Source organism: Heptranchias perlo, chromosome 6, assembly GCF_035084215.1.
Source record: "Heptranchias perlo isolate sHepPer1 chromosome 6, sHepPer1.hap1, whole genome shotgun sequence".
In the NCBI taxonomy this organism is placed as follows: Eukaryota; Metazoa; Chordata; class Chondrichthyes; order Hexanchiformes; family Hexanchidae; genus Heptranchias; species Heptranchias perlo.
In genome coordinates, this window is record NC_090330.1 from 71,656,960 (window position 1) to 71,681,131 (window position 24,172).

The following is a 24,172-nucleotide window of genomic DNA, read 5'->3' on the forward strand; positions in this document are numbered from 1 at the left end:
ACAGAGGCGTGATTGAGTGATGGTTGCATGGTGAGCCGCTGCATGCATTGGTATGGGTGGGGTTGAGCGTGAGGGAGAAGCATGGGAGGGTGCGTGTGCAACATAGCCATGATATTGTATGAGGATTGGGTTGCGTGGTAGTGTTCGAATGGGGACAGGGGCGGTGAGTACATGGAGGCAAGGTGAGGATGATAGTTGACTGGATGTGAGGAGTGATGCGAGAGCATTGTGGTGGCAGTGCAGAAGGGGTTGTGTGCTGGTGGAGGTGATGTGGAAGGTGGAGTGTGGGAGAATGCAAGGAATCTTACAACACCATGTTATAGTCCAACAGTTTTATTTGAAAATCACAAGCTTTCGGAGGCTTTCTCCTTCGTCAGGTGAGTGTGGGATTCCATGAAGGTTCCCGCATATATAGTCAGAGAACAATGCCTGGTGATTACAGATAATCTTTCCAACTGCCCGTTGTTAAGGCTATCAAAGTGTTCAGACAGAGAGACATTATAAACAGGACTACTGAATATACAAACGGTCATAACCCAAAGACAGAGAGAGATACAAACGGTCAGAACCCAAAGACAGAGAGAGACAGACCGTTTGTAACCTTCATGGAATCCCACACTCACCTGACGAAGGAGAAAGCCTCCGAAAGCTTGTGATTTTCAAATAAAACTGTTGGACTATAACCTGGTGTTGTAAGATTCCTTACATTTCTCCACATCATGGGAGAATGCGTAAGTATACTCACTTTGCCTGATCTGGTTAGGTCATTAAATCTCTTCCTGCACTGGACCCAGGTTCGTGGCACATTGCCACAGCTGTTGACCTCCTTGGCCACCTCCAGCCAGGCCTTCTTCGTGGTGGAGGGAGGGCACTTCCTCCCATCAGACAGGAAAAAGATTTATCTCCTCCTCCTCACTCCATCCAGCAGCAGCTGGAGTGAGGAGTCTGAACATCTTGGGGCAGCCTTCCCTCTGGCCTGCTCCATGGTTCAGCATTGGTCGTTTGCTGCAGGAGGAGCATTGGTGGACTGCCCCTTTAAATAAGGCTCCTACAGCTGACAGACCTTGCTGAGCATGCGCAGTCCGCCCGCCGCGCAGCTTACCAGCGGGAAACGCGGAAGCACAGGTAAGTGGCTCCAATTAGCCTGCGATTGCGCGCGGAGCACATTGATTTCACCGGGCGCGTTACCCACGCACCCAGTCGACCCCCCGCTGAGAACCCACCGCCCTGCTAATATCGAGCCCAAAGTGTCTGCAAAGGGATATTGACAGGTTGAGCGAATGGGCAAAAATTTGGCAGATGGAACATCATGTGGGAAAATGTGAAGCCATCCACTTTGGGAGGAAAAACAAAAAAGCAAAATATAATTTGAATGGAGAAATACTACAAAATGCTGTGGTACAGAGGGATCTGGGTGTCCTCATACATGAAACACAAGAAGTCAACATATAGGTGCAGCAGGTAATCCGGAAGGCAAATGGAATTTTGGCTTTTATTTCTAGGGGGATGGAGTATAAAAGCAGGGAAGTCATGCTACAACTGTACAGGGTGCTGGTGAGACCACACCTGGAGCACTGCATACAGTTCTGGTGCCCTGATTTAAGGAAGGACATACTTGCATTGGAGGCAGTTCAGAGAAGGTTCACTAGGTTGATTTCGGGTATGGAAGGGTTGTCTTATGAGGAAAGATTGAACAGGTTGGGTCTATACTCATTGGAGTTTAGAAGAATGAGAGGAGATCTTATTGAAACATACAAGATTCTGAGGGGACTCGATAGGGTAGATGCTGAGAGGATGTCACCCCTCATGGGGGAATCTAAAACCAGGGGGCATAGTCTCAGAATAAGGGATCGTCCGTTTAAGATGGAAATGAGGAGGAATTTCTTCTCTCAGAGGGTCATGAATCTTTGGAATTCTTTACCCCAAAAAGCTGTGGAGGCTGAGTCATTGAATACATTCAAGGCTGAGTTAGACAACTTTTTGATCAGCAAGGGAGTCAAAGGATATGGGGAAAGGGTGGGAAAGTGGACTTGAGGTAAAAATCAGATCAGCCATGATCTCATTAAATGGCGGAGCAGGCTCGAGGGGCCGAATGGCCTACTCCTGCTCCTATCTCTTATGGTCTTATGGTCTTATGGCATTGTACCTTAGGACGGACGTATAAAACTCTTGGAGGGAGTGCAGCATAGATTTACTAGAATGATACCTGGACACCAAGGGTTAAATTACGAGGAGAGATTACACAAACTAGGATTGTGTTCCCTGGAATTTAAAAGATTAAGGGGGGATTTTATTGAAATTTTCAAGATGTTAGGGGAACTGATAGGGTAGATAGAGAGAAACTATTTCCTTTGGTTAGGGGGTCTAGGACTAGGGGACATAGCCTAAAAATTAGAGTCAGGACTTTCAGGAGTGAAGTTAAAAAACATTTCTACACGCAAAGGGTGATAGAAGTTTGGAACTCTCTTCCGCAAACGGCTATTGATGCTAGTTCAATTGTTAATTTTAAATCTGAGATAGATTTTTGTTAACCAAAGGTATTAAGGGATATGGGGCTAAGGAATTAGGTCACAGATCAGTCATGATCTCATTGAATGGTGGAACAGGCTCGAGGGGCTAAATGGCCTACTCCTGTTTCTATCTTCCTATGTTCATATGTATGATATGCATTCATTTACACGGTATATTTTATTTATCCATATATGGGGTTTAATTTATGCAAGAATGTTGAGCTATTACTATTAGGTGGTACCTGAGCAATTCTGTTGGCTCTGATTCTGTCTGCTACTATTTGTTCTTAGCTGAGAAGTACGTTGCACTTTGTATTCTGTGAAAATAAACAAGTTGTGTTGTACCAAACAGCATGAATCACGCAGGTTTTAATATTGCTCACTTACAAAAAAAAACACCCAAATGAACAGTGATATTTCATTTATGTGTCATTATTTGCCCAATAACCTGACAGACATTTATGATTCCAATCCAATCTGTTTCAGCAGTCACCTTTACATTTGTAACCTATTATTACAAAGCCTTGCAATTTTTCTTTTCATGGGGCTGAAACCTGCTTTTCGCAGTTAATTGTCCACAAGAGTTATAGGCAACATATAAATCAACAGATTCATTGCATTCTGAAAGGTCATTATCTACCTTGAGTTGGCAGGGATTATGTGTAATGAGGACTAATGATTTATTAGAAAGAATTGTCAACACCTGTGTCTAGAGGTTGTCTCACGACATTTGTTTGCCTTCAAATTTTAAGGCAAAATAACATACAAGACAAAAAAAAGGACATAGATTGACATAAAGTTTCTGCAACAAATAAATATGTACTAACAACAATTCAGTTGTAACTTTGCATAATTGTCAGGTTTCTTAGCCAACTAATATATATGGGCAAATTTAGCTGAGATGATGGATTGAACAACTGTGCTTCAGTGGGCATAAGATTTAAGGCTTTCTCAGTTCGTGTCAGAGCTGTCAGATGCAATGATTGAAAGAATGCCAATTTGAATTCTAATTTGTTACCCTGAAGGCTTTTTATTGTATTCCTCCTCCAAAAGCCAACCTATGCTGTTACATTTAAGCACAGTCTACAATCAGACATATCAACTATTTAAATAGAATTGATAGACAACTAGTAAGTCTATAAGGAAAATGAGTTATTCTAGTTTTTTCTTTTATCAAACATTTAAAATTCGTAATTATAGCATTGTTTATAGTTCAACCTATCATTAAGTAATAATGGAAGATTACCTTTACAATACTGGGAGTTGAGCCTGGGCAGGTCAATTGAAGGACAAGACTGCAGGTCAAGCCTTTCAATCCATCTATTGACCACAGTTCCCTGGCACAATATAGGCTGAGTCCATTTCTGTTGTTTGATCTCAATTTCTGTTACTCCTCAAACCTGCAGCTTATTCCCTGATCCTTTGCAGCCCTCTCTGGACTCCATGGCCATTGACTTGCTGATGGGGGTTGTTACCTTGCCACGTATTAGGATGTCTGAGGAGACCATCTTCAATTGGGCTTCACTATCCTGGTCAAGTTTAAACCTAAGCCAGTTAGAATGCTTCCAAACACTCGGAATGATAATTAAGTGTTACCTAGGGGCCTGAAATTGCTGCAAGTGTGGCTTTGGCAGTGAATGTCATTAATTGGACTTTTCAGCTCCCCACTAACATTGCAGTATATTTGTGCCGCAATTTGCTGGAAAGTCAATCCATTAATGGAGGTCAGTGATGAATCAGAAAGCTCATTCATGACACAGCAAGTCAATGGCCATGGAGTCCAGAGAAGGCTGCAAAGGATCAGGGAATAAGCTGCAGGTTCGAGGAGTAACAGAAATTGAGATCAAACAACAGAAATGGACTCAGCCTATACTGTGCCAGGGAACTGTGGTCAATAGATGGATTGAAAGGCTTGACCTGCAGTCTTGTCCTTCAATTGACCTGCTTACCCCACAGACCAAGCACATGGCACCAGACAGAGCTGAAAACAGACGCCATAATATAGGAAGATCACCTGTACATACTAAGAGGTTAGCTGAGGCAGTTCAATAATATAGACTGGGAAAATAACAGTGTAAATGGCAAGGAGGGAAGGAATTCCTGAAATTTGTACAGGAGAACTTTCTTGAGGAGTATGCTTGCAGCCCAATGAGGAAGGAAGCAGTGCTGGATCTCATTCTGGGGAACAAAGTTGGGCAAGTGGAGCATTTTTTAGTGGGAGAGCATTTGGGAAACAGTGATCACAATATCATTAGGTTTAGGCCATTGTCAAGGACAAAATTAATTCTCACTTGGATAAGCATGGGTTAATAAGGGACAGCCAGCATGGGATTGTTAAAGGCAAATCGTGTCTGACTAACCTGATTGAGTTCTTTGATGAAGTAACAAAGAGGGTTGATGAACATAGTGCAGTAGATGTTGTATGTATGGACTTTCAAAAGGCCTTTGATAAAGAAACAAATAGCAGACTTATTCAGAAAATAGAAGCACATCGTATTAAAGGACCGGTGGTAACTTGGGTATGTAATTGACGAAGGGATAGGAGGTAAATCATGTCTGACAAACTTGATTGAGTTCTTTGATGAAGTAACAGAGAGTGTTGCTGAGGTAATGCGGTTGATGTTGTGTATCTGGACTTTCAAAAGGTGTTTGATAACGTACCACATAATGTACTTGTTAGAAAAATTGAAGCCCATGGGATTAAAGTGGCAGCAGCAGCACGGATACAAAATTGGCATCAGGGACAGAAAGCAAAGAATAGTAGTGAACGGCTGTTTTTCAAACTGGAGAAAAGTTTACAGTCATGTCCCCCAGGGATCTGTATTAGGACCACTGCTCTTTTTGATATATATTGTTGAGCTGGACTTGGGTGTTCAAAGTTTGCAGATGAAATTCGGAAATGTAGTAAACAGTGAGGGGGATAGTAGCAGACTTCAGAAGGACATAGATAGACTGGTGAAATGGGCATGCCACATGAAATTTAATGCAGGGAAGTGTGAAGTGATGCATATTACAAGGAAGCATGAGGAGAGGCAATATAAACTAAATGGTAGAATTTTAAAAGGGGATGCAGGAAAAGAGAGACCTGGACGTTTACAGATACAAATCTTTGAAGGTGCCAGGGCAAATTTATAAGGTTGTTACAAAAGCATATGTGATCCTTGAATTTATAAATAGAAGCATAGACTACAAAAGCAAGGAAGTTATGTGAAAGCTTTATAAATCACTGGAGTATTTGTGTCCAATTCTGGGTGCCGCACTTTAGGAAGGATGTCAAAGCCTTGGAGAGGTTGCAGAGGAGATTAGGGATAAAGGACTTCAGTTATGTGGAGAGATTGGAGAATCTGTTTTTTTAATTTGTCCATGGGATGTGGGCGTCGCTGGCAAGGCCGGCATTTATTGCAAATCCCTAATTGCCCTTGAGAAGGTGGTGGTGAGCCGCCCTCTTGAACTGCTGCAGTCCGTGTGATGAAGGTTCTCCCACAGTGCTGTTAGGTAGGGAGTTCCAGGATTTTGACCCAACGACGATGAAGGAATGGTGATATATTTCCAAGTCGGGATGGTGTGTGACTTGGAGGGGAACGTGCAGGTGGTGTTGTTCCCATGTGCCTGCTGCTCTTGTTCTTCTAGGTGGTAGAGGTCGAGGGTTTTGGAGGTGTTGGCCAGGGGCTGCAGTAACCTGAGATTCCCAGCTGCTAACACACAGGCAAGAGCAACTTTTGAACTGAAGTAACCCGAGTTCCGTCGTTGGCCTGAGCTGGCTGGAACCGATGTGAATTAGCTAAGTTTTGTGAAAGACAAAGGAGATGTGATAAGACACAAGTCCTTATTTGGAAAAGGAGTAATGAGGTAATGCTACCTAAGTCCTTGGGACAGAGCCAATGAGGAGAAGACACAGACTAGGCGAGCAAGCCTAAACCAAAGGGAAAGAGACAGCACAACTTGAAGAAATAAGATTCGGAATAAAAATGAAGAATCTGGGGCGTGGAGCCAGAGCGAAGACTTCGGAGACCAACCATCGCAGAAGTGGAAGAACCTTCGTCAGGGACGTAGAGACGACGTCGAGAGAGAGAGAGAACGGAACGCCTGGCCAGCGTCAGCTCTCGTTTTCGGGTATTATCCTTTATATTCTGTGACCACTCAGGGAGTGTCAGAGAAACTTTGTGGGTGTGCGTTTAGATCCTAGTTTGGGTATAAAACTGTATTACCTGGTGCAAACTGCATGTCTATAACTAGCCAGACGTATGAGCTATATGTATATGATCTAACGACGCGAATAAATCAAATTGAGAGTTAAGAGAGAATTGACTCTTCTCCTCTTTGCACTAAGCCAATAACCATAACCGGTGACCTCCGGTCAACAGAGGTGCTGTTGAAGAAGCCTTGGTGAGTTGCTGCAGTGCTTCCTGTGGATGGTCCACACTGCAGCCACATTGCACCGGTGGTGAAGGGAGTGAATGTTTAGGGTGGTGGATGGGGTGCCAATCAAGCGGGCTGCTTTGTCCTGGATAGTGTCGAGCTTCTTGAGTGTTGTTGGAGCTGCACTCATTCAGGCAAGTGGAAAGTATTCAATCTCACTTCTGACTTGTGCCTTGTAGATGGTGGAAAGGCTTTGGGGAGTCAGGAGGTGAGTCACTCGCCGCAGAACACCCAGCCTCTGACCTGCTCTTGTAGCCACAGTATTTATGTGGCTGGTCCAGTTAAGTTTTTGGTCAAGGTTAACCCCCAGGATGTTGATGATGGGAGACTCGGCGATGATAATGCCGTTGAATGTCAACGGGAGGTGGTTAGATTCTCTCTTGTTGGAGATGGTCATTGCCTGGCACTTGTCTGGCGCAAATGTTACTTACCACTTATGAGCCCAAGCCTGGATGTTGACGAGGTCTTGCTGCATGCGGGCTTGGACTGCGTCATTATCTGAGGCGTTCCGAATGGAACTGAATACTGTGCAATCATCAGCGAACATCCCCATTTCTGATCTTATGATGGAGGGAAGGTCATTGATGAAGCAGCTGAAGATGGTTGGGCCTAGGACACTGCCCTGAGGAACTCCTGCAGCAATTCCTGGGGCTGAGATGATTGGCCTCCAAAAACCACTACCATCTTCCTTTGTGCTAGGTATGACTCCAGCCACTGGAGAGTTTTCCCCCTGATTCCCATTGACTTCAATTTTACTAGGGCTCCTTAGTGCCACACTCGGTCAAATGCTGCCTTGATGTCAAGTGCAGTTACTCTCACCTCACCTCTGGAATTCAGCTCTTTTGCCCATGTTTGGACCAAGGCTGTAATGAGGTCTGGAGCTGAGTGGTCCTGGCGGAACCCAAACTGAGCATCGGTGATCAGGTTAGTGGTGAGTAAGTGCCACTTGATAGCACTGTCGACGAGCCCTCGATCACTTTGCTGATGATTGTGAGTGGACCGATGGGGCGGTTATTGGCCGGATTGGATTTGTCCTGCTTTTTGTGGACAGGACATACCTGGGCAATTTTCCACATTGTCGGGTAGATGCCAGTGTTGTAGCTGTACTGGAACAGCTATTGTCCTCTTTAGAGCAGAGCAAGTTAAACAGAGATTTAATGGAGCGGTTCAAAATTATGAGGGATTTAATAGAGTACATCGGGGTTGCGAATGGAACTGAATACTGTGCAATCATCAGCGAACATCCCCATTTCTGATCTTATGATGGAGGGAAGGTCATTGATGAAGCAGGTAGGTCAGTAACCAGAGGACACAGATTTAAGGTAATTGGCAGAAGAACCAGAGAGGAGATGAGGAGAATTTTTTTATGCAGGGGAGTGGGACTAATCGGATAGCTCTTTCGTAGAACACATTGGGTCGAATGGCCTCCTTCTGTGCTGTATGATTCTATGATAACTCAGATTGAGGCGTGGCATTGGGAGGTACGCTGGCTGCAACTTCTGAAATTACCTTAAATCAATTTTAAAAAGTTAATGTCAGTTTTAAAATAGGTTTAAAAATTCAGTAAAAGTTAATTTCCAGTTTACACACATCCCCTTTTCCACAGAAATGTCGCAAGAGGCAAAATTGTGCTGTGCGCTGCAGACCACTACAAACTTTGCCCTTTATCAATGGATTACTGTAGAACACCCCCAACCTATCCAGGCACTGAAGTTGTGCTTTAAGCACTCCGATGGGTCTGCTCCACAATTTGCCGGGTCAACACTTGTGCACGGTTGTACCTTTCCTGTGCTGCGTTCTTGCTGATGCAGATTGCTGTCATCAGCCACAACTTAAGTGGGTAGACCATGTCTCCCGGGATCCATCCACCTCCATATCTCTCGCTGCTGAATAAGTCAGCGATGTTGGAGTGTGAAGGACAAATGCAACGTGAGTGCTTCCCTGATGTTCTAAGTTAACATGCAGGATCCTCAGTTGGGCATCATAGACCATAGGGGCATTTAGTGCATGGTAACCCTTCCTATTGATGATAGCAGTGTCATCAGTTTCACATGGGTCCAATCAATAGCCTCCTGCACCCTGGGGAAGCCAACAATCCTGTGTAAATTGATAAATCTCTTGCTTTGCTACACAGGGGACAAGTCGTATTTGATGAAGTCGGATGCCCTGTGGAATAGGCCATCCATAACCTGTTCTCTGCCAGTCCTCACAGCTCCTCCGTTGATGTTACAGAGGTCCCCATTGCTTGACTGGAAGGAACCGCGTGTCGAAATTGAGAGTCATCATCACATTCATTGCCACTAACAAGGCCTGGGGGAGGCAGACCGCGGCTTCAGGTCTTCATGGAACATCTCAAAGAGGTAGCTAATTTCTTTCTTGCTCACGCATGCAGAGCTCCTCCGACAGGACCTCAAACAAATCACCCATTTATAAGTGTAGAAAGAGTACTGAAAATGATTGCCTTCCAACACTAATTGGACTCTGGATGGCAAAACTGGCAAGAAAAGACAGCCAAACCAGAAAATAAAAAATAATCACCTCTAAGAACAATTTCTAGCCTGTTAGAGTGAGACTCCACAGCTGCAATGGTCCCTTTGTTGGCCTCCCAGGGTGAGGGACATGTGAGTACCATAAATTATGTCATTACCAGGTCACCCATGCCATTATTGTTCAGCCTTAAGTGGCTGCGGCAGCTCACAGAGTATCTCACTTACTTCATATTTACTGGAACTTTTACGTTTAAATAATGACGCAGCCATTAATGTATCATTATTATGGCACGAGTTCCCAGCAATTAAAGGCCCTAACATTTTTATAGAAATATACCATCGTGAACTGCCTCTTTCTAATTCCATTATCATAATCATTCTTTCAGAAAATTAATGAAATAATTTCGAAAAAAAGTCAACAGCTTTCAGGTTATGTATTTTTTGCTAATCCATTAATAAAATTGAAAATATAGCATCGGGTGTTCAATGCAGTCATGCAATATTGTGCAGAAATCACAAATTGGTTCCAATTTGGACCAGCATCCAATTTTCACTGCACTGATCTTTATTTAAAACAAAATTATACTGGCGTAAGGTTTAATATCCTAAAACAAGGATGTGTCAGTATAGAAATAGGAGGATAGAGCAGATGAATGTGTGGCTGGACAGATGGTGCCAGAGAGAGGGCTTTAGATTCCTGCGGCAGTGGGACCAGTTCTGGGGGAGGTGGGACCCGTACAGGCCGGACGGGTTGCACCTCAACGGATCTGGGAACAATGTCCTCGCGGGGAGGTTCGCTAATGCTGTGGGTGGGGGAGGGTTAAACTAATTTGGCAGGGGGATGGGCACCAGGATGTGGCATTGGAAAGGAGAAACAACGTGCATAAAGAATTGGGAGAGAAAGATAGCACTAGAGCAAGAAATAGTACGATAGATGGGACCAGACTAAGAGAGAATACAAGAAAGTCTAAGATAGGTTTACAGTGCATGTGTGTAAATGCAGGAAGCATGTTAAACAAGGTTGGACAGCTGCAGGCACAATTAGCCACATGGGAATATGATGTTGTGGCGATAACAGAGAACTGGCTCAAGAAATACTCCTGGATAGAAGGTACTCAGGAAAGATAGGGAAGGAAGAAAGGAGGTGTGTATGGGGGAGACAGTGGCAGTATTGATTAAGGAGAATATTGCAGTGCTGGAGAAAGAGGGTGTCCTGGATGGGTCAAGGACAGAATCTATTTGGTTAGAGTTAAGAAACAATCGAGGTGCCATTACACTACTGGATGTATTATATAGGCCACCAACTGGTGGGAAGGAGATAGAGGAGCAAATTTGCAGGGAAATTATAGAGAGGTGCAAAAGCCATAGACTTGTGATAATGGGGGAATTCAACTATCCTAATACAGACTGGGATAGTAATAATATAAGGGGCAAAGAGGGGGAGGAATTTTTGAAGTGTGTTCAGGAGAACTTTCTTGACCAGTATGTTACCGGCCCAATGAGGAAGGAGGCATTGTTGGACTTAGTTCTGGGGAGTGAAGCGGGCCAAGTGGAGCAAGTGTCAATGGGGGAGCATTTAGGGAACAGCAATCATAGTATCATAAGGTTTAGAATAGCCATGGAGAAGGACATGGACCATTCTAAAGTAAAAATACTCAATTGGAGGAGGGCCAATTTCAGTGGGATGAGAACAGATCTGGCTTGGGTAAATTGGAATCAAAGATTGGTAGGCAAAAGTGTAATTGAACAATGGGAAGCCTTTAAGGAGGAGATAGTTCAGGTAAAGTCTAGGCACATTCCCATGAGGGAGAAAGGTAGGGTAACTAAAGCCAGAGCTCCCTGGATGACAAAAGAGATAGAGAAAGTAAGATGAAGCAGGAAAAAGGGGCGTATAACCGATGTCAGGTTGATAACTCAAGTGAGAACCAGGCTGAATATAGAAAGTTCAGAGGGGAAGTGAAAAGGGAAATAAGAGGGGCAAAAAGAGAGTATGAGAATAGACTGGCAGCAAACATAAAAGGGAATCCAAAAGACTTCTATAGGCATGTAAACAATAAACAGGTAGTAAGAGGAGGGGTGGGGCCGATTAGGGACCAAAAACTACTACTCATGGAGGCAGAAGGCATGGCTGAGGTACTAAATAAATAATTTGCATCTGTCTTTACCAAGGAAGAAGATGCTGCCAAAGTCTCAGTGAAGGAAGATGTAGGTCAGATATTGGATGGGCTAAAAATTGAAAAAGAGGAGGTACTTAAAGTAGATAAGTCACCCGGTCCGGTTGGGATGCATCCTAGGTTGCTGAGGGAAGTAAGGGTGGAAATTGCGGAGGTACTGGCCAAAATCTTCCAAACATCCTTAGATATGGGTGCCAGAGGACTAGAGAATTGCAAATGTTACACCCTTGTTTAAAAAAGTGTGTAAGGATAAACCCAGCAACTCCAGGCCAGTCAGTTTAACCTCGGTGGTGGGGAAACTTTTAGAATCGATAATCCGAGACAGAATTAGCAGTCACTTGGACAAGTGTGGATTGATTAGAGAAAGCAGCACGGATTTGTTAAAGGCAAATCATGTTTAACTAACTTGAAGGGTTTTTGATGAGGCAACAGAGAGAGTAGATGAGGGCAAGGCAGTTGAAGTGGTGTATATGGTTTTTCAAAAGGCGTTTGATAAAGTGCCACATAATAAGCTTGTCATCAAGATTGAAGCAATAGAATAAAGGGGGCAGTAGCAGCATGGATACAAAATTGGCTAAGTAACAGGAAGCAGAGAATAGTGGTGAATGGTTGTTTTTCGGACTGGAGGGAGGTGTACAGTGGTGTTCCCCAGGGGTCGGTGCTGGGACCACTGCTTTTCTTGATATATATTAATGACTTGGGTGTACAGGGCACAGTTCCTAAATTTGCAGATGATACAAAGCTAGTGATAGACTTCAAGAGGATATAGACAGGCTGGTGGAATGGGCGGACACATGGCAGTTGAAATTTAATGCAGAAAAATGCGAAGTGATACATTTTGGCAGGAAGAACGAGGAGAGGCGATATAAACTAGAGGGCACAATTCTAAAAGGAGTACTGGAACAGAGAGATCGGGGGTATATGTGCACAAATCGTTGAAAGTGGCAGGGCAGGTTGAGAAAGCGGTTAAAAAAGCATACGGTATCCTGGGCTTTATAAATAGAGGCATAGAGTACAAAAGCAAGGAAGTCATGATGAACCTTTATAAAACACTCGTTCGATCACAACTGGAGTATTGTGTCCAGTTCTGGGCACTGCCCTTTAGGAAAGATGTGAATGCCTTTGAGAGGGTACAGAAAAGATTTACTCAAATAATTCCAGGGATGAGCGACTTTAGTTACGTGGATAGACTGGAGAAGCTGGAGTTCTTCTCTTTGGAACACAGAAGGTTGAGAGGTGATTTGATAGAGGTGTTCAAAATCATGAAGGGTCTAGACAGAATAGATAGAGAGAAACTGTTCCCATTGGCAGAAGGGTCAAGAACCAGAGGTCATAGATTTAAGGTGATTGGCAAAAGAACCAAAGATGACATGAGGAAAAACTTTTTTACACAGCGAGTGTTTATGATCTGGAATGCACTGCCCGAGGTGGTGGTGGAGGCAGATTCAATCATGGCTTTCAAAAGGGAACTGGATAAGTACTTGAAAGGAAAAAAATTGCAGGGTTACGGGAGTAGGGCAGGGGAGTGGGACTTGCTGGATTGCTCTTGCATAGAGCCAGCACGGACTTGATGGGTTGAATGGCCTCCTTCCGTACTATAACCTTTCTATGATTCTATCATTCTATCCTCCTCCTTTTATGTGACAATGCTACTTTCCAGTCTAACTGCACTATTTGCTTGTGCTGGAATTTTTCAAGGGCCTTTTGGAACTGAGACCTTCATCGTTATTGTTCTAAAGGTATGTACCATCATATTTCTCATTTTATCCCATCATTGCTTCATTCACCCCATTTCAGCCTGGCACTTACTCTATCCGAGATGGTCGGATGAGTATCTGCTTGTTTGCAGACCATTGTCAGTGTTACTTTTGACCACCAGGAAATGGTCAAGGTTAACACAGTGGAGACTCCTTTTCAATTCCTTCTTTTCCAATCCAGGAGATGTCTATCTTTTGCTCAACATCTCCCTGCACAGTGTAGGTTGTGAAATTTGTGGATTGGGGAATTGAACCAGTATCCTTCCACTTCTTGCCAACACATATTAGTGCTTCAAAATGCAAGACTAGCCTACCATCTGTTATTTTATGTGTTGTTAAGATTGATGCCTTTTGCTTTCACTGTTGGTGATTTGGTAACTTGATTACACTTCCTGTAGTGTATAGGAATCTCAGTGGGACCTTTTGCTCCATTTTCCTCTTCAATTTTATGCTTTTTTTAATCCCCTCTTCACTTCATAGCAGGCAACAGATCGACACACACCATAGGCTCTCCAGTACCTAACCCAAGTGTCCATTCTTCCGATGTGAGCTTAGACAGTGAATATTGGCAGACTATTTACTTGGGGAAGGCGTCACATCTGAGCCTGATCCTGCCATCTCTTAACAGCCACATTTTCCATCAAGGATCACTGAACACCAAGCAGGAATGGGAACCCTTGTTGATTTCCACCCCACCCCAGCCCAGGTCAGTTGTGGTGACTGACCACTGAACTGACCGAAATCAGCCTACACAGCCCAGGCCATGGATAAAACATGAGACCCTTCCTGCTCTAAGTGGCTCAGTACTAAATCAAGCAGTCTGCTCACAGGACTGTACATTTTTCACATTGTCCCTAAAGCTGCACAAAGTCAGATGGAATAGATGCTTTAGTCTCAGAGGTCTCCAAAACTCTGTGTAAAACACATCTTCGCAAATCACCAGGTGCACCTGACTTTGAGGAAAAAATGCATCTCGTGAAAAATATACAACCCTAATGTTTATTCATTGAGTCATTTGGAGCATATCTCTCCACTTTCTTAAGTACAACTAGTATCAGTTCAAATATAAGAAAACAAATAATAATAAAAACTCAAGGGATTTGTGAAATGTTTAAACAAAAAGTGATACAAGAGCATAACAACATGGATGGAATTCCTTTGATGTCAGACAGATGCTGCACTGCTGAAATGAGCTACCTACAATGCTGACATTTACAGTTTGATTAGATAACTAAAACTTCATAAACTAATGTGAGACTTCCTGCAATCCATGGTTCCAATTAGGGCAGAGTTGGCCTTCAAGGTATTGGCTGCCTTTCATTGTAATATAAACTATTTTACACTATGTTTTCCTGAAAATGCCAAACATACATTCTTGCCTGCTCAGCAGAACATGTTCAAGAAAGGAATGTTGTTTGACGGATTATATCCTTTTGATACAAGATTAACATTGCCCTGAAAGGCTAAGACACATCATTTCCTCTTCATTTGGTCCTTTCATGCTAGCTTAACCTAGAACAAGTGAATATTCTGTTTTAACAAATGTATAGATAACACCTAGATGAAGCACCAGATCAGCATGAAGAGAACATACTTCTCACTCTGTCAGCGTGGTTGGAAACATGAAGCATATACATGACTTGAGGTTAAAAAATTAAGAAGTGATTTTACAAATGTGCCTTCCCAGCGAGACCCTGTAGCCACTGGGCACACAAATTTGGAAATTGCGGTAGTTTCCCCCCTCCCATAATTTTCCATAAAATTTGTAAATTTGGTTGTGCTATGGTTGTTTGTGCAGAGAGTGTTCTTGTCAATGTTTAGGAGCAGTTTTCATCAGGTCACGTAATTGGCAGATTTGTGAGTTGCAAACATATGAAAATGACGGACTGGAAAAGGCCTACTGGTCCATCTAAACTGTGCCATATATTTATGATGCCTTATGTATCATAATAAAATATTCCCCACCCACCTGGAGCCATATAATTTCCTGAGGGAAGTGAAAAACCAATCAAAAACTCAGGCAATGAGGTGGGAAATCTGGAAAATTCTTTTCTGACCCCTTTAGGCAATTGAAACTAGCGCAGGAGATCACATAGATCCTAATTTATATAACAGGATTCCTACCTCTTGTTCAAGGGTTGGAAATAGAAGGCACTGTCGGTCTCAATATGATCCTTTCACACCAGAGAAATAGGAACCCCAGAGAACCAGAACCCCAATAATTGGACCTCTCACTCAAGACAGTGAGGAATTTGACCCCCCCTCCCAACAGTACCTTTTGGATTCTATCTGTGTATAAAACAGCCAAGATCAAACCCCATTCAATACACCATCAGAGTCTTTTTGAAAAAAAAACTTGTTTCAATTCAAAATTATTGAGGTGTCAGATCTGACTCATCAACTCTGCCTTTGAGTCAGAATGTTATATGGTCAAGCTTTGTACTCTGCCTCCCTCTTCCGTAATGTGCTTTTAGGCCCTCTTTCTGCCCTCTTCCTGTCTCCACGGTACCACTTTCCAGCCTTTGCTTGCTGGAGCCAATTATTTCCTCCTGAAACACCAGTGCTATCGCACAAAGGCCCTGAGTTGACAGTCCCACTCTGCTGGACCCCTGTTGCTTCTTCAGTTAGTCTTGCTTCTTCCCAAACCCAGGGTAAGGGTCCACTACATTCTTAGTCCCAGACCCCCAAATCCCACTCAGCCTCAGCCTCAGTCCCCACTGCTTATCTAGCTTCAGTCTCAGGGCCTGTTGCCTCCCCACCCTTTCCTAGCTCCAGGTCCCCTGCTCCATCCCAGCCCCAGCCCACCCCATCTCCCTAACCTTCTCAGCCTCCCCCTCCCCCCTCTCGGCCTACTCCCAACCCTGAAATCTCCTTTCTCCTTCCATCCTGGCCTCAGTCCTGTTGCCACCCTCACCCAGCCCTGGGCACCTAGACCCATAGCCTCCCTACGCCCACCTAAACCTGGCTCCTTCTTGCTCCCTTTGAGCCCAAGATCACCCATTCCCTCCCAGGCTTCTTTCTGTGTACATAAAGCAGTTAATTGTAATGAGAAAAATAAAGATTTCAAAAGCAGGCCAATAATGAGAAAACAATTATTCACATTTAGACAAATTCTATGACTTGCTTTTACGTTTCTTTTCAATGTGATATATCTGGCTAGGCAACTTAAATGGAAATGTTTCAGACTTTTGCAAATGATGTTTAACTCTGTAAGGATTGGTCAGAATCTGGAGAGACATTTTAAAAAAAATTACCCATATTTTCTCATATCACCTCACATTTCCTCATTTTCAATCGCCTGTTGAAGGATATCACCCACCCACATTAAATTAAAGCATGATAGCTTTATAATACTACGATAAGTAATATATGCTGCATTCAGTGCTTTGTAGCTGTCTAGAGGAGCAGACAACAGAGATTTCCTACTTCTTTACGCACATTGTATTTTGTTAGGATAAGGAATGTATTCATATCCTGCCAGCTGGATACCCGACGAAAACTGCTTCATGTTTTCAGAAGTTTCTTAACAATATTAATATTTCCTTTAGAGTTGTCAAAAACATCGATCACTCCATGATTACAAGTAGGCTAACCTTCTATGTAGAAATAACAAGGTTGGCGCCTACACTGAGTTACTATTCATTTATAAATCAGTCTGTCTGTATGATTCAGGCAGAATACTGTTACCTATTGTACGATTAATACTTAGACATTAGGGGCCTGCTTCAGTTTACTAAAACACCTGAATAATTGACAGGGATACATTTTGCACAATGAGCAATAACAGCAAAACCCACAATCTGGTTTGTTTTATATTCTTTGCTCCACACTAACATCTGAAAGAGATTTTAAAATTTCATGTCAAACGAATTGCAACACATGGCCATCTCTCTTTCTGTCTCTGTCAGCGAGCAATTGGAGTGGCTGTATTTTCCACCTATTTCAGATGTTGATTAATCATTTTTATACCATAGTTCACAACAATTTTATTTTTCTAAGATTTAAAAATATGGTAATTTTTATTGGGGGGAGGGGTGGCTTATCAACATGATGCATTTGCTGTCACGAAACCTGCAAATCTGTGCTTTATATCCTTGACTTCTTCCTGCGGTGGTCTGGGAACAAAATGGAACAAATCACAGTTTTCGAAGTAATAAGTTATAAGCTATTGCCTATCATGATTTATTCAGTTCTCAGTAGCGAACATCGTAAAATGCAGGTAGGAGAGAGAAAAAAACCTACCCTTTTAATACAGAAATACACAGGTAATCACAGACCAATTTAGTCGACAACTTACATCAGTAATATTTTGGAAAACTAGCATAGTAATTTTGATCTCTGTTAACAATTGTATTTTTCATTTTCATGGCGCACCATGCCTGCAGTGTGTACCATCCACAGGATGCACTGCAGCAATTCACCATGGCTTCTTCAACAGCATCTCCCAAACCCACGACCTCTACCACCTAGAAGGACAAGGGCGGCAGACACATGGGAACAACACCACCTGCACGTTCCCCTCCAAGTCACACACCATCCCGACTTGGAAATATATCGCCGTTCCTTCATCGTCGCTGGGTCAAAATCCTGGATCTCCCTTCCTAACAGCACTGTGGGAGAACCTTCACCACCTGGACTGCAGTGGTTCAAGAAGGCGGCTCACCACCACCTTCTCAAGGGCAATTCGGGATGGGCAATAAATGCTGGCTTTGCCAGCAATGCTCACATCCCATGAATGAATAAAAAAAATATGTAGAGGAAAGTTCCACTGATTCTTTGTTATTCTGGGCCCATAGATATCTGTCCCAAATTATTAGCAAATACCACTCACAGCTTCATATCTTATACAGCCAATATGAGCAAAGGGTTAAACAGTAGACTCATAGCACAGAAGGAGGCCATTCGGCCCATCATGCCTGTGCAGGCTCTTTGAAAGAGCTATCTAATTAGTCCCATTCCCCCATTCATTCCCCAAAGTCCTGCAAATTTTTCCTTTTCATATATGTATAAATATATATTTATCTAATTCCCTTTTGAAAGTTACCATTGATTCTGCTTCTACCACCCTTTCAGGCAGATCATCATAACTTGGTGCATAAAAAAACATTCTCCTCATCTCCCCCCTGGTTCTTTTGCCAGAAGGATGTTTGCCAGAAGTCATGAACTACATTTAGTCTGAAAAATTAATGTTACAATGTATTAGGATTGAATTAAACATTTAATAAAGGGTAACGGATACAACACTGCTCAATAAGCAGTTCTCATTTTCACAGTTACGCTACCTTAGATTGATATCTGTCCTTCAGATACATCCTTGGTTTGGTTATCATACCGCAGAAGTTATGAGTGTCAGCCACTGAATAATGGCAGGTAAAAACTAACAATTCATTCCTGTCTGAAATCATCTGACTATATAATGAGTAAAATAAATGATTCATTCACATCTGGTATTATATAGCCCGTGCATGCCTTAGTGTCAATCCCTTTATGATGGAACAGGATAAGTTGTCGACCTACCATGGCAGACAAGCCGATATTTGAAAGCACAATAAGTTGTGCTGGTGACAAAGGAGTCATTATTTATTGTCCTGCATCTTGAGCAAGGTAAATTGGCAAAGATAGCAGTGACAGATTTTACCCAGGGACTATGGATTGTATTCAGTAATATGCTGTATCATTTCAATGTGTAAACAGATTTGTTTTGAATAGGGTGCAAACTATTCAGCTGTAATATTAATATTCAATTCACAATCCAGGGGTCATGTTTAAAGTCTTTGCACTGCCTACTCCTGGAATCTTTTAGCTTCACTTTTTGTTGATTCTGAGTCAGGTCACTATGGTAGAATTTTTTCAAGTTAGGGTCAAGGTTGCAATTGATCAATCATCCCTCAGCCTGACTCAGAAGCACCTACCGTGACAGCTGGTGACCGTGAAGAAATCTACAAATTGGAATCTTTCTCTCTCTCAAGTCAAGGAGGTCACTGGAGGAGGATCAACTAGAGACAAAAGCAAAGAGGGAATAAACATAAAATAAAAAGTTAAAGATTTAACAAAATGCAGCAAGCAGCTTTAGGCTGCAGTGGACTCTCATTTTACATTTTCAAATCCCCAAACATGCCTAGTTGTGCCATATGAAAAGTGCCTGCACTAATGACTGACCACACAAGTTGCTACCCACTGTGCCATTTTGAAAATGGTGGCTGCTCTGTACCTAAATTCATACACTTGTCTTTTGTTTCTCTTGTTACAGTACGGTGTCAAACAGCTGATTAATTAGGAAACTGATAGTTATGTCTGTGTAACCTCCATCAACCATTTTACTCAAGGTTAATCTAATACTGGTATTTGAAAATCAGTATCAAAGGATTATAAATTGCTGCTGAAAATATTTCCAGATGTTTAGTTACAACTCAGAGTTATCAGAACAAAGAGAATTTCTTTACTGTTGAAAAGGTAAGCATATGGATAGAGACAGATCTACTTGCTAAACACAGGCAAATTTAATTAGCTAAGTTAAAACAGTGCTTGGCTAAATAGAGAGGTCAAATGTTAGAAAAATACAATGATAGCAGTAGCTGCGTTTGAAATTAAATCTATCTGGCAAATCATTTGAAACTAGATATCGGTTTCAGTGGCACAAATTTATATGTCACCGTGAATGAATTGCCTCTCAGACAACACCAGCACATGGATGATCTCATACGTTCAGTCACGGTCCAAATATGAAACTTATTTCATCAGACTGCTCCAAACTTAGATGAAAGCATAAAAAATAACTATTTACATTGTTGCTAACTCTAGTAACAAAATATTTTCACTGTATAATACATATGTGTCAAAAGGGAACAGCTCGAGTGCGGACCCGGCTCAGTATCAAGAGGGAGCGGTGAGAGAGTGGACTCGGCCCAGTAAAAGAGGGAGCGGTGAGAGAGTGGACTCGGCCCAGTATCAAGAGGGAGCGGTGAGAGAGTGGACTCGGCCCAGTAAAAGAGGGAGCGGTGAGAGAGTGGACTCGGTCCAGTATCAAGAGGGAGCGGTGAGAGAGAGAGCAGACTGGGCCCAGTATCAAGAGGGAGCGGTGAGAGAGAGAGCGGACTCGGCCCAGTATCAAGAGGGAGCGGTGAGAGAGAGAGTGGACTCGGCCCAGTATCAAGAGGGAGCGGTGAGAGAGCGGACTCGGTCCAGTATCAAGAGGGAGCGGTGAGCGAGAGAGCGGACTCGGTCCAGTATCAAGAGGGAGCGGTGAGAGAGAGAGCGGACTCGGTCCAGTATCAAGAGGGAGCGGTGAGCGAGAGAGCAGACTCGGCCCAGTATCAAGAGGGAGCGGTGAGAGAGCGGACTCGGTCCAGTATCAAGAGGGAGCGGTGAGAGAGAGAGCGGACTCGGCCCAGTATCAAGAGGGAGCGGTGAGAGAGAGAGCGGACTCGGCCCAGTATCAAGAGGGAGTTTCTGAGCTTGCGGGGCAGCTGGCGTCACTACAGTGCATACGGGAAGCTGAGAATTTTGTGGATAGCAGGTTCCAGGAGTTGGTCACTCCGCAGCTACAGAGAGTTTAGGAGGAGAGAGAATGGGTGACCACCAGACAAACTTGGAGGAACGGGCAGGCAATGCAGGAATCGCCTGGGAGTGTGACACTTACAAACCGGTATTCAGTGTTGAATACCAGTGAGGGTGTTGGCACCTCGGGGGAGTGCAGTCAGGAGCAAATCCATAGCACTGTGGGAGACTTGGCTACACGGGTGGGGGGCGGTGCAAAACAAATACTGTTGTTATAGGGAATTTGATAATCGGGGGATAGACAGGCGCTCCTGCAACCGTCGACGTGAGTCCCGCATGGTGTGTTGCCTCCCTGGTGCCAGGGTAAAGGACATCACTGAGAGAGTGCAGAATATTTTTCTGGGGGGGAAGGATAACAGCCAGAAATCGTGGTCCATATGGGAACCAATAACATAGAAAGGAAAAGAGTTGAGGTCCTGCAGTCAGAGTTTCAGGAGCTAGGGAGGAAGTTAAAAAGCAAATGTAGTAATCTCTGGATTACTCCCAGTGCCACACACTAGTGAGCATAAGAATAGTAGGATAAGACAGGTTAATGCATGGCTCAAGAAATGTTGCAGAAGGGAGACCTTCAGGTTCCTGGGGCATTGGGACCAGTTCTGGGGCAGTCGGGATCTGTTCAAAATAGATGGGTTTTACTTCAACAGATGCAGGACCAATGTCCTCACAGGGAGGTTAACTTGTGCTGTAGGGGAGGATTTAAACAAATTTGGCAGGTGGATAGGCACCAGAATGTGACATTAGAAAGGAGAAACAAGGTGCACAAAGGACTGGGAGAGACAGATAGCACTAGAGTAAAGAATAGTTCAGAAATATGAGGGATCAAACAGGGGGCTAAAGGAAGAATAAGGTGAGTTTGGAGTGCAAATTCATATAGTGTGGGACTATGATATAGTGGCAATAACAGAGACCTGGCTCAAAGAAGGGGAGGATTGGGTATTTAATAGTTCTGGTTACAAGGTATTCAGGAAAGATAGAGAAGGGAAAAAAAGAGATGGAGTGGCAGTATTGATCAAAGAAATTATTATAGCTCTGGAAAGGGGTGATATAATTCAGAGGTCAAAGACAGAATCTATTTGGTTATAATTAAGAAACAATAGAGGAGCTATTATGCTACTGGGTGTATACTATAGGCCACCAAATAATGGGAAGGAGGTAGAAGAGCAAATTTGCAGGCAAATTTCAGAAAGATGCAAGAACTATACATTAGTGAAAAGGGGGGACTTCAATTATCCCAATATTGACTGGGAGAGTAACAGTATAAAGGGCAAAGAGGGGGAGGAATTCCTGAAATGTGTACGAGAACTTTCTTGAACAATGTGTTTCCAGCCCAACGAGAAAGGAAACAGTGCTGGATCTAGTTCTGGGGAATGAAATGGGGCAAATGGAGTATGTTTCAGTGGGGGAGCATTTGGGGCACAGTGATCTTAATATCATTAGATTTAGAATAATTATAGAAAAAGACAAGGAACAATAAATTTGAAAATACTTAACTGGAGGAGAGCTAATTTCAGTGAGTTAAAAAGGGATCTTGCCCAGGTGGATTGGAATCAAATGTTCGGAGCATAATACAGTAGAGAACCAAGCTAAATACAGAAAGTACAGAGAAGTTCTAAAAAAGGGAATAAGAGGGGCAAAGAGAAAGTATGAGAATAGATTAGCGGCTAACATAAAAGGAAACCCAGAAGTCTTTTATAAATATATAAATAGTAAAAGGATTGTCGAAGGAAAGGTGGGCTGATCAGGGTCAAAAAAGGAGAGCTTCTTGTGGAGGCAGAGGGCATGGCTGAGGAACTAAATGAATACTTTGCATTGGTCTTCATTAGAGATGTATGCTGCCATTATAGCAGTAAAGGAGGAGGTAGTAGCGATATTGGATATGATAAAAATAAATAATGAAGAGGTAATAAAAAGATTGGCAGCACTCAAAGTAGAAAAGTCATCTGGTCCAGATGGGATCCATCCTAGGTTACTGAGGGAAGTAAGGGTGGAAATTGTGGAGGCTCTGGCCACAATCTTCCAATCCTCCTTAGATATGGGGACAGTGCCAGAGGATTGAAAGATTGGAAATGTTAAACCCCTGATCAAAAAAGAGGAGAGGGATGAACCAGGCAATTACATGCCAGTCAGCCTAATGTCGGTGGTGGGGAAACTTTTAGAGACAATAATCCGGGACAAAATTAATTGGCACTTGGAAAAGTATGGGCTAATAAGTGAAAGTCAGCATGGATTTGTTAAAGGAAAATCGTGTTTGACTAACTTGATCGTGTTCTTTGATGAAGTAACGGAGAGGGTGGGTGAGGGTAGTATGGTTGATGCTGTGTATATGGACTTCGAAAAGGCATTTGATAAAGTATCACATAATAGACTTGGTAGCAAAATTAAAGCCCATGGAATTAAATGGACAGTGGCAGCATGGGCACAAAATTGGCCAAAGGACAAAAAGCAGAGAGTAGTGGTGAACGGTTGTTTTTCAAAATGGAGGGACGTATGCAGTTGTGTTCCCCAGGGGTCAGTATTAGGACCTCTGCTCTTTTTGATTTTTATTAATGACCTGAACTTAGGCATATAGGGCACAATTTCAAAGTTTGCAGATGATACGATACTCGGAAATGTAGTAAACAGTGAGGAGGATAGTAACAGACTTCAGGAGGACATAGACAGACTGATGAAATGGGCAGACACATAGCAGATGAAATTTAACACAGAGAAATGAGAAGTGATTCACTTTGTTAGGAAAAATGAGGAGAGGCAATATAAACTAAATGGTACAATTTTAAAGGGAGTGCAGGAACAGAGAGACCTGGGGGTGTACGTACACAAATCTTTGAAGGATAAGTTGAGAAGGCTGTCAAGAAAGCATATGGAATTCTGGGCTTTATTAATAACGGCAGTGAGTACAAAAGGAAAAAAGTTATGCTAAACATTTATAAAACACTGGTTAGTCCTCAGCTCGAGTATTGTGTTGAATTCTGGGCACCACACTTTAAGAACATAAGAACATAAGAAATAGGAGCAGGAGTAGGCCAATCGGCCCCTCGAGCCTGCTCCGCCATTCAATAAGATCATGGCTGATCTGGTCCTAACCTCAAATCTAAAATCATGTCCAATTTCCTGCCCGCTCCCCGTAACCCCTAATTCCCTTTACTTCTAGGAAACTTAAGGAAGGATGTCAAGTCCTTAGAGAGGGTGCAGAAAAGAATTACTAGAATAATATCAGGGATGAGGGACTTTAGCTACTGGAGAAGCTGAAGTTAAAGGGAGATTTG